At 43.2% G+C, this 15,822-nt stretch overlaps 1 long non-coding RNA gene across 1 annotated transcript; it reads right to left on the bottom strand.

The window, feature by feature from the left end:
• Nucleotides 1-5,509: 5,509 nt before the first annotated feature.
• Nucleotides 5,510-6,919, bottom strand: LOC131382610 (uncharacterized). The gene is made up of 3 exons (XR_009212172.1): nt 6,897-6,919; nt 6,212-6,269; nt 5,510-5,690 (listed from the first exon to the last, which is right to left on the bottom strand). It is a non-coding gene; the product is annotated as an uncharacterized LOC131382610 (long non-coding RNA).
• Nucleotides 6,920-15,822: the final 8,903 nt, after the last annotated feature.

The following is a 15,822-nucleotide window of genomic DNA, read 5'->3' as shown; positions in this document are numbered from 1 at the left end:
TTTGTTGCAACATGAATGCAGCAGAAGGCCATTAATGTAAAAGGTAGACGAGCACTGAAAAACTACTTATCAGGTGTAGTGCACGCTACTTGGGCAATGAGATTGTTAAGTGTCCAAACCTCAACACCATGCAGCATACCATCTGCTACAAATCTGCACCTGTATTCCCTAAATCTGAAATAGAAATAACAAGATGTTTTGTGGGATAATGACATGTTATATTTCTTTACTTCCAAGTTTATGGTTGGAATTAGAGGTGAAAGAATTATTTACTCCTTGAGGCATGGGAGTAAATGTTTCTATACCAGGTCTCCCCACATTTTGTAAGCTATCTTCTCTGAAAGCTCTTGGCCTATATATAGCCCAAGATGTGTTTTATTCCCAAGTGTGCAGTTAAAATAGATGACTCTACATCTGTATTTCTTATGTATTAACCATACACCAGACTATATAGTTAATTTATTACTCTTTTTGAGGAAAAGCGGTAGGTGATTTAATCACATTTTTTAAAAAAGAATGAACCATTTTTGAAAATATGAGGCTGGGAAGATCATGCTAAATTATTGAGTTAACAAAAGAAAACATTTTTCTTAAAAACATAGAAGGCTTATGACCGTAGCTGAAGAATGATGAAACAGAGATTGTGGGTTAAGACCATACTGCTGTAACCATTCCATCACAGTCATTCTCAAGAAATAATAATAATAATAATAATGGGTCAGAAGGAATTTTTAGAATTTTTTTTTTGATTCTATTAAAGTGTTACATTTTTGTTTGCTTCATTCTTTTTTCTTTATTTGAGATGGAGTTTTGCTCTTGTCACCCAGGCTGGAGTGTAATGGCACAATCTCGGCTCACTCCAACCTCCACCTCCTGGGTTCAAGCGATTCTCCTGCATCAGCCTCCCGAGTAGCTAGGACTACAGGTGCTTGCCACCATGCTCGGCTAATTTTTGTATTTTTAGTAGAGGGGGGTTTCACCATGTTGGTCAGGCTGGTCTCAAACTCCTGACTTCAGGTGATCCATCCGCCTCGGCCTCCCAAAGTGCTGGGATTACAGGCATGAGCCACTGCGCCCAGCCCATTATTTTTCATATAGAAGTCTGTACGTCAACAAAAGATGCCGTGAATTTCAAGTTAACATGCCCACACATACATTCTCCCTAGAAAGGTACTCCTGTGTTTACAATAAAAGTGTAACATTTCTGATCTTTGGGCTGCTGTGTTTGTGTGAAATAAGAAGGCAGCAAGTAAAGTAGAGTCAACCATGACTTTCTAGTTTCAACAGCCACAGCTCTGAAATTTAATGTTATGTCAACTGGAAATAATGACAGTATTTCAAAACTGAAAAAAATTGATAACTTTATATTTTTAGTTATTTATAATTTATAAAAACTAGATTCTGAATTGTTATTTTAAACAACTTGAACATGCAGATACCTAAAAGTTTCATCTGGATGATAGTATTAACATTTTAATAGCTTATATTGTGGGTCAAATTTTGTTGTGTTTACTGGAAAGCAATTATTTATCTTCTATGTGGAAATAAAGGAAAGGCTTTCCATAATCCTAATCATACAGATCTCCTAAAATTAGCACTATGTTTAGATTTGAATAAAATTCATAGCCCCATAAGTAATGTAAATGTTAATATTTCTTTCTAATAAAAGTGAAATAACAATAGAAATAAGTTGTTAAAATGAGTTTTTAAAAACTTCACATTTTATTAAATAGCATTTAATGCCACATTATGTGACTAATCAGTAATTTCAATCTATTTTATTCACTGAGAGGACTTAATATTCTTATTCAATCAAAAAAAGTTATTATACTCTTTCTGAAACTTTCAGAAACTGTAGACCACTCAATATATAATAAGGTACATGGATACCACAAATATTCTATATAATAATAGGCTCATCCTTTTAATATAAATATTCAATATATTTCAAAAGTAAAATTGGTGGCTCTTAGAAATCATGAGAGGAAAACCATTGTTAGTATTCATTTACCAAAGTGTGTTAAGCTTAGTAATGAGTACTTTTTTTTTCTTTCTTTCTTTTTTTTTTTTTTTTGATGATGGAGTCTCTCTTTGTTGCCCAGGCTGGAGTGCAGTGGCACAATCTCGGTTCACTGCAACCTCTGCCTCCTGGGCTCAAGTAATTCTCCTGCCTCAGCCTCCCGAGTAGCTGGGATTACAGGTGCCTGCCAACACGCTTGGCTAATTTTTGTGGTTTTTTTTTTTTTTTTTTGAGACGGAGTCTTGCTCTTTCACCCAGGCTGGAGTGCAGTGGCGCGATCTCCGCTCACTGCAAGCTCCGCCTCCCAGGTTCACGCCATTCTCCTGCCTCAGCCTCTCCGAGTAGCTGGGACTACAGGCGCCTGCCACCACGCCCGGCTAATTTTTTGTATTTTTAGTAGAGACGGGGTTTCACCGTGGTCTCGATCTCCTGACCTCGTGATCCGCCCGCCTCGGCCTCCCAAAGTGCTGGAATTACAAGCGTGAGCCACCGCGCCCGGCCTAATTTTTGTGTTTTTAATAGAGACAGGGTTTCACTGTGTTGGCCAGGCTGGTCTGGAACTCCTGACCTCAGGCTATCCACCTGCCTCGGCCTCTCAAAGTGCTGGGATTACAGGCATGAGCCACTGCACTTGGCCTTAATGTATTTTAAATATATATATTTAAATAACTTTTCTTCTCTAACAAGTGAAAAAAAATATTTACAAATTTAGAGAGGTTTTACTCCAAACAGTTGTTTAGAGTCTGTCTTTTAAGGTATTATACTATTTTGAATATTAAAAATCAATGTACTTTATTTCTGAGTGTTGGTTCAGACTATTCATAGTATTAAAAGTTTACTAACTTACATCACTAACTGAGCAAGCCATTAGAAATAAAATATGTAAGCCGGGCGTGGTGGCTCATGCTTGTAATCCCAGCACTTTGGGAGGCCGAGGCGGGCGGATCACGAGGTCAGGAGATCGAGACCACGGTGAAACCCCGTCTCTACTAAAAATACAAAAAATTAGCCGGGCGTGGTGGCGGGCGCCTGTAGTCCCAGCTAATCAGGAGGCTGAGGGAGGAGAATGACGTAAACCTGGGAGGTGGAGCTTGCAGTGAGCAGAGATCGCGCCACTGCACTCCAGCCTGGGCAACAGAGCAAGACTCCATCTCAAAAAAAATAAAATTAAATTAATTATAATAATAAAATAGAATAAGCTTTCTAGGTTGGGCACGGTGGCTCACCCCTGTAATCCCAGCACTTTGGGAAGCTGAGGCGGGCAGATCACTCAAGGTCAGGAGTTTGAGACCAGCCTAGCTAAAATGGCAAAACTCTGTCTCTACTAAAAAGACAAAAATTAGCCAGGCGTGGTGGTGCACATCCGTAATCCTGGCTACTCGGGAGACTGAGGCAGGAGAATCACTTGCAACTGGAAGGCAGAGGTTGTAGTGAGCTGAGATTGCACCACTGCACTCCAGTCTGGGTGCCAGAGCAAGACTCCATCTCAAAAAAAAAAAAAAAAAGGCTTTCTAGTTTAACTCTTGAATTAATTTGAAATTCTGTCAAGAAAGAGGTACTCAAAAAACATGAAAAGTATGTAAGTCACTAATGTATCAAAGAAAACAATCATTCTTGTATTGCAAATAAATACCCAACCAAGACAAAAGGTCACATCACATCTTATGGGAAAAGACTGAAAAGAGGGTGAGAGGAAAACTGTGACCCTGAATGTAAGACAGAAAAAAATCAGGGCAGGATGTTAAGGAATTGGAAATAATTCTCCATATTAAAGCATCACAAGAGACAGGAAGAGAGGAGAGAGGGACCCGATAGTCACAGACTGCAGGGGTGTGGGATATATGGGAATAAAGGAGGCAGAGAGAGCAGTGGGGATGTATGTAAAATCACCCTCCAGAGCTGTGCTGTCTAATAAGGCAGCCACTTGCCACATGTGGCTGCTGAGCACTTGAAAGATGGCTAGTCCAACCTGAGAAATGCTGTAAGTGGAAAATACATTTTAAAAAAATTCTGAATACTCAGTATAAAAGAAAGACTGGGCCAGTGTGGTGGTTCACATCTGTAATCCCAGCACTCTGGAAGGCCAAGGAGGGAGGACTGCTTGAGCCAGAAGTTTGAGTCTGGGCAACATAGCAAGACCTCATCTCTTCAGAAAAAAAAAAAAAATTAGGCCAAGTGCAGTGGCTCATGCCTGTAATCCCAACACTTTGGGAAGCCAAGGTGGGTGGATCACTTGAGCTCTGGAGTTCAGGACCAGCCTGGACAACATGCCAAAACCCTGTCTTAACAAAAAAGTACAAAAATTATTCAGGCGTGGTGGCACATGTCTGTGGTCCCAGCTACTTGGGAGACTGAGGTGGGAGGATCATTTCAGCCCCGGAGGTCCAGGCTACAGTGAGCCGAGATTGTGCCACTGCACTCCAGCCTGCGTGACAGAGTGAGACCCTGTCTTTAAAAAAAAAAAAAATTAGCGTGGCATGGTGGTGTGTGCCTGTAGTTCGAACACTAGGAAGATGAGGCAGGAGAATCTCAAGCCCAGGAGTCTGAGACTGCAGTGAGCTATGCTGGTACCACTGCATTCCAATCTGGGCCACAAAGCAAGACCCTGTCTAAAAAAAAAAGAAAGACTGTAAACTATCTCATTAATAATTTTTATTTTGATAAGATGTTGAAGTGGTATTTTGGTTAATGCTAACATTTTAGATGAAATAAAACTAATTTCACCTGTTTCTTTGTAACTTTTTTTTAAATTTTTTTTGAGACGGAGTCTCCCTGTCACCCAGGCTGGAATGCAGTGGCACGATTTTGGCTCACTGCAAGCTCCACCTCCTGGGTTCACGCCATTCTCCCGCCTCAGCCTCTCGAGTAGCTGGGACTACAGGCACCCACCACCACGCCCGGCTAATTTTTTGTATTTTTAGTAGAGACGGGGTTTCACCATGTTGGCCAGGATGGTCTCGATCTCCTGACTTCGTGATCCACCCACCTCAGCCTCCCAAAGTGCTGGGATTACAGGCGTGAGCCACTGCGCCCAGCGTCTTTTTCACTCTTCTAAAGTGACTACTAGATAATCTAAAATGATGTATGTGTCTGGCATTGTACTTCTATTGGAAAGCACTGCTCTAGAGAGAAATGGTCTCTAGGGAGGCAGAAACATGAGAACCACAAGACAGGTGGATGGAGGACAGTGACAGACACATCTGGTGGGTACCTTCAGGTGCTGACAACAGGAACTCAGGAGATTCGGGTATGGACAGGCCCCCATCTATGCACAGCAGGAGAGTAACATGGCTGACATTAGGGGTGCTGAGCTGACATACAGAACAATTCAGCTTTATAAACATGTGAAAAACATACCGCTAAGCCACTGACACTCCACAGAACAAATCATAATAGAAATGAAAAAACAGCAAGGTGCGGTGGCTCATGCCTGTAATCCCAGCACGATCACGAGGTCAGGAGATTGAGACCATCCTAGCTAACACGGTGAAACCCCATTTCTACTAAAAATACAAAAACAAAATTAGCCGGGCATGGTGGCGGGAGCCTGTAGTTCCAGCTACTCCAGGGGCTGAGGTGGGAAAATGGCGTGAATCTGGGAGGCAGATTCTTGCAGTGAGCCGAGATTGCCACACTACACTCCAGCCTGGGCAGCAGAGCGAGACTCCGTCTAAAAAAAAAAAAAAAAAAAATTAATCTTGATGGAAAATATAAAACACTTTTTCATGAACATTAAAGAAAATCCTAACAACCAAAAGGTTTGGAATTAGGGTAACTGAAATGGCAGTTTAATCCTCCTGAAGGAATTTTAATTTCTCACTAACAGTACTTTAACGTTAGGGGTAGAAAATTATTTTTTATAGCGTTTCACAAGCATTAAAGCTAAAAATCCAAAATCAGGTTTTTCTCTGACAGGAACTCCTCCTCAAAACAGAAGAAGCCTATAGGACTTTAACCCGGAAACTACTCAGGGAATCTGGAATATTCCTTCCGAGGATATCTGCAATTGAAACCTGGCAGCAATTTAAAAAAAAAACAGACAACTCTTGGGGTATGGTTGGAGCCTGAGGTCTACAGATGGGTCATTTTATATGCTGAGGTCTGAATGAGATGACTTTAATCCCTTAAAATCATGGAAACAAAACAGAATAAATTAGAAGACAACACAGATGAGTGGTTGAAAGGGCCTACTTGCTGTGTTTCCTCTGGTCTTCAGGTCTCCTCACTGCTGCAGGATACAGACGCAGCTCTAGACCAAGAAATGGGACGATTTTAGGGTGGCTGGTGATTTCTCTATCATTTACAGTTAGTAAACATTCTCCCCAGTTTATGCAAAAAGTAACAAAACCATTGCAGATGACACTGGGTAACACAGATACTATCTGCCAAATACCTACCCACAAGCTCAACAATTTTAAACTGTTAGGATCATTGGCTCTAATCACCATGACATGAGGTCACAACCAAACCATCAAGCACTAAACAGAATGTTTCCACTCCTCATCCACTGTATGGAGAAGCACAGAGCTTACCCACTAGGGCGCTGCATCAGAAGAGTCGCACACGCACCGGGGTGTGCTTTTGAATGGAGCGATCAAACTACCACCCCCACAGCTCCTCTGCTCACGGGCACTGCAGTCTATGGCCTCATGTCCTTTGGAAGATGCAGTGGGAAGGTAACCCACATGCCAGTGACACCATCAAGAAAGAGACACTGTGGCACTTTGCCCTGATTTCTCACGGGCCTTTTCTCTTTTCCCTTTGGGTTGTTTAGACTTCCCTACTTTCCACCTGACGACTCTCGTGCTGCCCAAGACCATAGCTTAAGTCATCAGCTAGGCGTTTCTTGGTGTAACTATTAAAAGGTGAGCCTTACCTGTTCAAACTCTAGAGAGATTTGTTCAAAATCTGGACCTACAAGAATAAATAAACAAGATTTGCCTGAGTAGGTTTGGCTTTTTCCTTCTTGGGGGAAGCCCTCAAGAAAGATCAGCCCCTTGGCCAGGTGCCCACCTGTAATCCCAGCACTTTGGGAGGCCGAGGCAGGTGGATCACCTGAGGTCAGGAGTTCAAGACCAGCCTGGGCAACACGATGAAACCCCGTCTCTACTAAAAATATACAAAAATTAGCCGGGCGTGGTGGTGGGCACCTGTAATCCCAGCTACTCTGGAGGCTGAGGCAAGAGAATTGCTTGAACCCATGAGACGGAGGTTGCAGTGAGCCAACACGGTGCCACAGAACTCCAGCCTGGGAGACAGAGTGAGACTGTTTCAAAAAAAAGAAGAAATATCAGACCGTTTGCCCAACAACTCCTTGTGACCCTCCTTCAGGAACACAGTGAAAATCCCCCTGGCTCCACACACTATAGCGCAGGACAGACCCACAGAGAACAAGACCCAAGAGAACCCACCATAATACAAACTCAGGGCGGGGTTTCCACCATCAAATGTTCAAGCTTGCAGTGGGTGGGGGAGGGTGGTGGGTCCTGAGCTCCAGATTTTCGTAGAGGTGGGAGGTGGGCACTAGGCTTTGAGGAGATGTTACATCTGTGCAAACTCACACACAACGAAGATTACACCAGGTCGGGTGAGATGGTTCAGAAATGACAGAAAGCAGAGGAAGAGGCTGAAAATATGGGCTTCTCTGTAAACTGTGAGGACAGTAAATGCCAGCAACACCCCAGGAAGTGTTTACAGCCGCATTTCTTCAATCAACAGGGCAAAGTTAGAGCAGCAACAACCAGACAAGGGCCAGGCATCTCCCCTGGGGCAACTGATGTAAACCTGGAAATCAGCCGCCCTCGGTGTCACCATTTCAGGATGAATGAAATATACAGAGAAGTTCATTGATGGGTTTGGCATCACAAAGCTAATAAATAAAGCCAGAGTCCCAGGCATATACTGAATGTTCATTGACTGAAAATCAACCTCACTGGATAAGTGCAAAGGAACTCACTTTCCACATCCCTTAAGATATCCTCTCTGGTGGGTATTTGCTTTGTAAATTACATACGACAGAAGAAAAAGAAGGAAATGAAAACTCAGGAAAGTAAACACACTTCCAAACTCATGAAGAGTAAAATATGGAAATACCCTGAGAATCTTTGAGAATATCCAAAGAAAATGCAATATAGGAGGGTAAAAAGGCCATTTGGCAAAGCCTACAAAATGAGTCCAAAATACAGTTCACAAGGAAACTTACCTTCCAATGCATCCAAAACAGAAGAACAGCAAAAGAAGCTCCTGATTCCTACTGAGGTGAGAACAGTATCAGCACAAACAGAAGGAAATCAGGCAAAAAAAAAAAAAAGTTACAGGCCAATTTCTAAACCGCTGTTAGATGTAAAACACATGAGAAAGTCCTGCCCTAACCAATAAACCAGAGCAAACACTGTGCACTTCAAACACTGGGGGACATGGGCAGGGGTGAGCCTGTTCTGTGCAGGACCCTTCTAACATATGGGAGAGTCTCTGACCGCTCCTCAGAATAATGCCATAAACTACAAAAAACACAATTCATAGAATTTCAAAGGAGACCAATTACTTAGAAATGCAGCTATCAGGATGCTTTATTTTTTTCTGACATATTAATAGGTATTTGCTGTGGTAGTTTTAAAAAACAGCTGAATATTTCTTGCCACTCCTCCCTTTGAGAGGCAGAATCGATGTCCTGTCTCCCCGATCCTGGGTGGATTTGCAGTGCCACCTCATAAAAGACCACTCAGCATCCACCCTGGAGCCCTGTGCCACCTAAGAATTCTGACTACCCTGAGGCTGCCAGGCTGTAAGGAAGTCAAGGCCATATGGAAACACTACATATAGGCACTCAGTCCCAGCTCACCCCCTCTTCCAACATCCCAAGCCAGGTATCAGATGTGAGGGAACAAGCCTCCAAATGGCTCCAGACCCCAGCTGTTGAGTCTTCTGTGCTGAGGCCAGGCACTATGGACAGAGACAAGTGGGCTACCCTTGTGCCCGGTCTGAAATCCTGACCATGACCATGAGAATCCACAAACCTAACAAAATGATTGTTTGGTCCACTAAATTTTGGTGTAATTTCTGACATAGTAATAGTGCCTATAACAGCCACCTTAACACATTAAATAACAATAGCAAGTAGCAAGTCATCACTGGGAACTGTTACTTGGAATTGTCTTGGGAAGCAGTGACAACCATGAAGGCTATTTGGAGATGCTGTCAGATGACATAAAAACTGCTGTGGTCTCACTGCTAACAATGCCCCATACCGGAGGGGTCTACAGCCTATATTCAAGATGGAAGGAAACACTACATTTTGGTTAGAGGAATGTGATTTATATACATATAAATCAGCTGGGTGTAGTGGATCACACCTGTAATCCCAGCACTTTCGGAGGCCGAGGCGGGCGGATCACCCGAGGTCGGGAGTTCGAGACCAGCTTGACCAAGATGAAGAAACCCCATCTCAACTAAAAATACAAAATTAGCTGGGCATGGTGGCGCATGCCTATAATCCCAGCTACTTGAGAGGCTGAGGCAGGAGAATCGCTTGAACCCAGGAGGCGGAAGTTGCAGTGAGCCAAGATCGCACCATTGCACTCCAGCCTGGGCAACAAGAGCGAAATTCCGTCTCTAAATAAATAAATACATAAATAATCAAAACCAATATTATAGTTGATAAAGGAAATCCCAAAACCTCCTTAACTGGTTTCTTTCACAAAAGTTACTCTACATACGTGCCCTAAAAATAAAATTTCAAAGACATTGAGGAAAATACTACCACTGTCGTACCTGGGCGAGTTAGAGAAAACGCCGCACTTTGAGACGAATTAAGAATCCATTTATTTAGCCAGTGGCCAAGAGAAGGCTAACACTCAAAATTCTCTCCGCCCTGAAGAAGGGGCTAGATTTGCTTTTACACTTTGGTTTAGAAAGGGGAGGGGGGTCTAGTTAAAACAATTTTACAGAAATAAAGTAGGCAAAAAAGTTAAAAGGATAAATGGTTACAGGAACGTAAATAGTTCCAGGTGCAGGGGCTTTAAGATTATTACAAGGTGATAGACACGGGGCTTTTGGGCATAATCAATTGGATGAATTCCTGGGAACTGTGGATGTAGCTTGCCACAGTATCTTATCAGTTAATTGCATTCTTGGATGTGCTGGGAGTCAGCTTGCACAAGTTAAGTCCTTGAGGAAGAGGCTGCCAGTGAAAGAGCCAACATGGAGTCCATCTGGCGCCCTTAGCTAAGGGAGAGTCAATTCAGGTGGAAACAAGGCTAGGTGATTAAAGGAAAGGGAGAGTGTAAAAACAGGGTTAGTAAAAACCAGGTTGGGCATTACACTACTAAGATATCAAAACCAGGAACTTACTTCCTTTAAAACAATTCCAAACTAACTCGCTGTGCCTTACGCAGAAATTTCCCACAAGAAATATGATTTTATAAAGCCTGAGAAGTTGTTGCTGTTAGGACAAACACCAAAACTAAAAATTGGTTTAATTAGTAACAACAACAAAATGCCATTTTAACTGGCTATCCTTACCAGCGACAGTCCACTAAATAATACAACTGGCAAAAAGTGAGATTTTTTAAAGGTTGGGGTGCTTTATTATAAACATAATATAAACCAGGAACGTATTTTATCTAATAAACCTCAACCTGCGGGTCACTCCCTCCCTTCCAGGCGTTCTGCAACAAAACACCTGCCTAGAAATCAAAGTGCGTTTTACCCGAGTGGGCTGAAAAAGCCCCGTTTTTACCTTTAATCTCGAGACAATACGGGCCAGAGGTCAGGAAACTACATCAGCGCCAGTGCGTGCGCCCACGAGTCCGGCGGACCGATGAGGAAGGGCCGGGAGGCAGCCTGAGTCCAGTTCCCGTCGTGGCAATGGCCGATTTCCCACCCGTGGACGCTGAAGGCCAGGACTCCACGCTGCTGACACTCCAGCGTCGCATGTCCGGCAGGCACGTGGCTGAACAGCCCAAGACTGAGGAGTCACACTTCCCACTGTGCACCTGGAGGCCACCTGCAGACCCAGCTTGCGCCAGGCTTCCGGAAACGGGAGGGCGGGCTTCCGGAAACGGTGACCAATGGGAAACGCGATCAGATGTTACTAGGCAGACAGTCCGTTTCCAGGCAACACAGAAGGAAGGAACGCTCTCAGTCAGCCTCAAATAGATGGAGCTTTCAGCCAATGGATGTGCGGGTTCCCTCCACATTAGCCAATAAGTGCTTGGGGCCTACCTGCCTACAAGCACCGCAAAAGCTTTCCTGCGCATTTCTGCGCTGGAATGGCTACCTGCCGCGCCAAACCAAAACTTTACAATCACCCTTGGTGCTGTTTCCTGTACTTTCTTGGAGATTTGCACCAGGCGCTGGAGACCCTCCCACCTGGCCCATGCCCGCCACCTGGTGAGCACCAAGACCCAACCTTCTGCACCACCAGTCTTGTTGTCAACGAACAGGCTAGTAAATTATTGAAGGGGTGGCCTGCCCCTCCACACCTGTGGGTGTTTCTCGTCAGGTGGAACGAGAGACTGAGAAAAGAAAGAGACAAAGTATAGAGAAAGAAAAGTGGGCCCAGGGGACCAGCGCTCAGCACATGGAGGACCTACGCGGACACTGGTCTCTGAGTTCCCTCAGTATTTATTGATCATTATCTCTACCATCTCAGAGAGGGAGATGTGGCAGGACAATAGGGTAATAGTGGGGAGAGGGTCAGCAGGAAAACGTGAACAAAGGTCTCTGTGTCATAAATAAGTTTAAGGAAAGGTGCTGTGCATTGATGTGCACTTATACAAACATCTCCGTGCATTAAAGAGCAGTATTGCCGCTAGCGTGTCTCACCTCCAGCCTTAAGGCTGTTTTCTCCTATCTCAGTAAATAGAACATACAATCGGGTTTTACACCAAGACTTTCTATTGCCCAGGGACGAGCAGGAGACAGATGCCTTCCTCTTACCTCAACTGCTAAGAGGCATTCCTCTTTTATTAATCCTCCTCAGCACAGACCCTTTATGGGTGTCAGGCTAGGGGATGGTCAGGTCTTTCCCTTCCCACGAGGCCATATCTCAGGCTGTCACACGGGGAGAAACCTTGGACAATACCTGGCTTTCCTAGGCAGAGGTCCCTGCGGCCTTCCACAGTGTATTGTGTCCCTGGGTACTTGAGATTAGAGAACGGTGATGACTTTTAACAAGCATACTGCCTTCAAGCACTTTTTTAACGAAGCACATCCTGCATAGTCCTAAATCCATTAAACCTTGAGTCAACACAGCACATGTCTCTGCAAGCACAGGGTTGGGACTAGGGTTACAGATTAACAGCATCTCAAGGCAGAATAATTTTTCTTAGTACAGAACAAAATGGAGTCTCTTATGTCTAGTTCTTTCTACATAGACACAGTAACAGTCTGATCTGTCTTTCTTTTCCCCACAGAAGAAAGGAAGGGAGGGAGGGAAAGAGAAAGAAACCTTAAGCATTTTTTACAGATGAGGGTTCTGCTCTCCCTTAGTTCAGCCATGCTGTGGGGGAAGGGGAAGGAGTGTGGTAAGATGGCAAAGGAGGAAATAAAATACGGATGGCTTCTGCCTTTTCAGTTCTTTTCCTCATTTCCTGGCTTACTGTCCCTGGTTTCTGACTGCTTCGTGGTGAAGCTTCAGAATTGGAGAGAAAAAGAGGCCAGAACTGGTGGCTTACGCCTATAATCCCAGCACTTTGGGAGGTTGAAGCAGGCAGATAACTTGAGGTCAGGTTATAAATGTTTAATACCTAAAATGATCAATACCTGAAAAAAAAAAATTTTTTTTTTGAGACGGAGTCTCTCTCTGTCACCCAGGCTGGAGTGCAGTGGCGCGATCTCGGCTCACTGCAACCTCTGCCTCCCAGGTTCAAGAGATTCTCCTGCCTCAGCCTCCCGAGTAGCTGGGATTACAGGTGCGCACGACCACGCCGGGCTAATTTTTGTATTTTTAGTAGAGATGGGGTTTCACCATGTTGGCCAGGCTGGTCTTGAACTCCTGACCTCAGGTGATCCACCTGCCTTGGCCTCCCAAAGTGCTGGTATTACAGGCATGAGCCACCACACCCGACCGATACTAAACTATTTTAAGAATCCTGAAAAATCAATAAATGAGAATGCAAAAAGAAAGAAATACAGCAAAGGCATCTTTAAAACGCACAGTAAAGAAAACACGATTGGCCAATAAACACATATGAAAAGATGCTTGACTCACTTGTAATCAAGGTAACAATTTTTTTTTTTTTTTGAAACCGGGTCTCACTCCAACACTCAGGCTGGAGTGCAGTGGCATGATGACAGCTTACTGCAGCCTCGACTTCCCAGACTCAAGTGATCTGTCCACCTCCGCCTCCCAAGTAGCTGAGACAACAGGCACATGCCACCGCACCCAACTAATTTTTGTATTTTTTTACAGACGGAGTTTTGCCATGTTGCCCAGCCTGATCTCATACTTCTGGGCTCAAGCAATCCTCCTGCCTTGGCCTTCCAAAGTGCTGGGATTACAGGTGTGAGCCATCGTGCCTGGCCCAGTGTAATAAATATTGAAACTTATAGCAGAGGTAGGGAAATATGAACACTCATATTCAATGATCAAAGGGATTCAAAACTGGAACTATGGTGGAGCCACAATTTGGCAATAAGCAGTGAAGCTGAAAGTGTATACAGCCTATAGCGAACAATTTCATTTCTAGGTAATACCTTAGATTCTTGACTAAGGAAATCAGAAAATACACAAAATGATATTCAATATAGCATCTTTATTACCACAGAAACTCATTTATGTCCTTAATCATTGTTTAATATAATATATACACATGTTTAATACAAACATATCAAGGGTCGGGCTGGAATCTTTTCCATTCTATAGAAAAGCAGTAACCATCCATTAAAGCAGGTAGCTACTTTCAGAGCATGATGTGAGCTGCAAAAAGTTGCCCTGACTCATGCTCCCCCAACACAACCACTCACCATAATGTCTAAAATTACACACTTGAAGACATTCATTGTGATTATGGTAGCATCTACCAAAGCTGTTCCTATTCCAGATATTTGGACTGAGAATTCCACAATAAATTTGAGATACACTCAGTTAAATAAAAATGTCTTTACTAAATCTTTGACAAATTGATCATGTATACTTTGAATTCCTCAAAAGTAGATTTTTATTTTATTTTTTTTGAGACTGAGTTTCACTCTTGTTGCCCAGGTTGGAATGCAATGGCAAAATCTCGGCTCACTGCAACCTCCGTTTCCTGGGTTGAAGCAATTCTCCTGCCTCAGCCTCCCGAGTAGCTGGGATTACAGGCGCACGCCATCATGCCCGGCTAACTTTTTATTTTTAGTAGAGACATAATTTCACCATGTTGGTCAGGCTGGTCTCAAACTCCTGACCTCAAGTGATCTGCTCGCCTTGGCCTCCCAAAGTGTTGGGATTACAGGCATGAACCACCGTGCCTGGCCAAAAGTAGATGTTTTATGTTTTGCTTCATTTGCCTATTTTCCCAAGAAATCTTTTTTTCAAATACCATCAAGAATTAGTATTCCTTGAAGCAAACTTCTGGAGAATGTTGAATTTAGGGGTCAAGCACAGGCCTTCTGGAGGTATTTGGTGCTTGGGAAAAGAAACACTGACCTATTAGCAAAGATAGATTTTGTAATAAATTCTAAATAAACTTTATTTAGAATTGTGAAAAATAGAATCTTCATAATGAAGGTGGTTAGAATTTGCTTTCAGAAGCTATCTTCATCTAATTTTTCTTAGGATTATTTTACCTGTGCAGAATTAATTGGTAAAATCCTTAGAATTATCTATTCCTTAAAGTTTTTATAAGTATCAGATTTTTTACTTAAACAGGGAGTTCACACACACACACACACACACACACACACACACATTTTTTGTAAATCTATTTGGGTTCTACAGTGAGTTAATTGTAAAACATATTCCTTTTGGGGAAAAAATGTAATCCTACATTTTTACTTGTATTGGAATGAATATACATGTTTGTGCATGTGTGCATGTATAGTTTTACCATATAATGTTTATTTATTTTTGAGACAGGGTCTCACTCTGTCACCCAGGCTGGAGTGCAGTGGCGCGACCTTGGCTCACCACAACTTCTGCCTCCTGGGTTCAAGCAATTCTCCTGCCTCAGGCTTCCCAGAAGCTTAGATTACAGGTGCCCGCCACCATGACAGGCTAATTTTTGTATTTTTAGTAGAGATGGGGTTTTGCTATGTTGGTCAGGCTGGTCTCGAACTCCTGACTTCAACTGATCTACCCATCTCGGCCTCCCAAAGTACTGGGATTACAGGTGTGAGCCACTGTGCCCGGCCTAGTTTTGCCTTATAATTTAAAAAATCTCCTTGATATAATCTAGAGTTGTGTCTCTTTTATCATCATTAATACTCTAAATGTATTATCTTTCATTTTCTCTTCCTTGATTATAACTGCCAAAATCTAATCACTATTAACATTGAATCAAGTCTAATATTCTCCATTCTCTTAATTTCTACTTTCTACTGACTTGGCTGTTCCTTTTTTTTTTTTTCTTTTTTTTTTTGTTTTTTGACAGACTCTTGCTCTGTTACCCAGGCTGGAGTGCAGTGGCACGATCTCAGCTCAACACAACCTCCGCCTCCCGGGTTCAAGTGATTCTCCTGCCTTAGCCTCCCAAGTAGCTGCGATTACAGGCATGCACCACCATGCCTGGCTAATTTTGTATTTTTAGTAGAGATGGGGTTTCTGAGTGTTGGTCAGGCTGGTCTCAAACTCCCGACCTCAGGTGATCCTCCCTCCATGG

The sequence above is a fragment of the Hylobates moloch genome, unplaced genomic scaffold (assembly GCF_009828535.3).
Source record: "Hylobates moloch isolate HMO894 unplaced genomic scaffold, HMol_V3 SCAFFOLD_210, whole genome shotgun sequence".
NCBI classification, from domain to species: domain Eukaryota; kingdom Metazoa; phylum Chordata; class Mammalia; order Primates; family Hylobatidae; genus Hylobates; species Hylobates moloch.
This window is presented reverse-complemented; position numbering and strand designations above follow the sequence as displayed.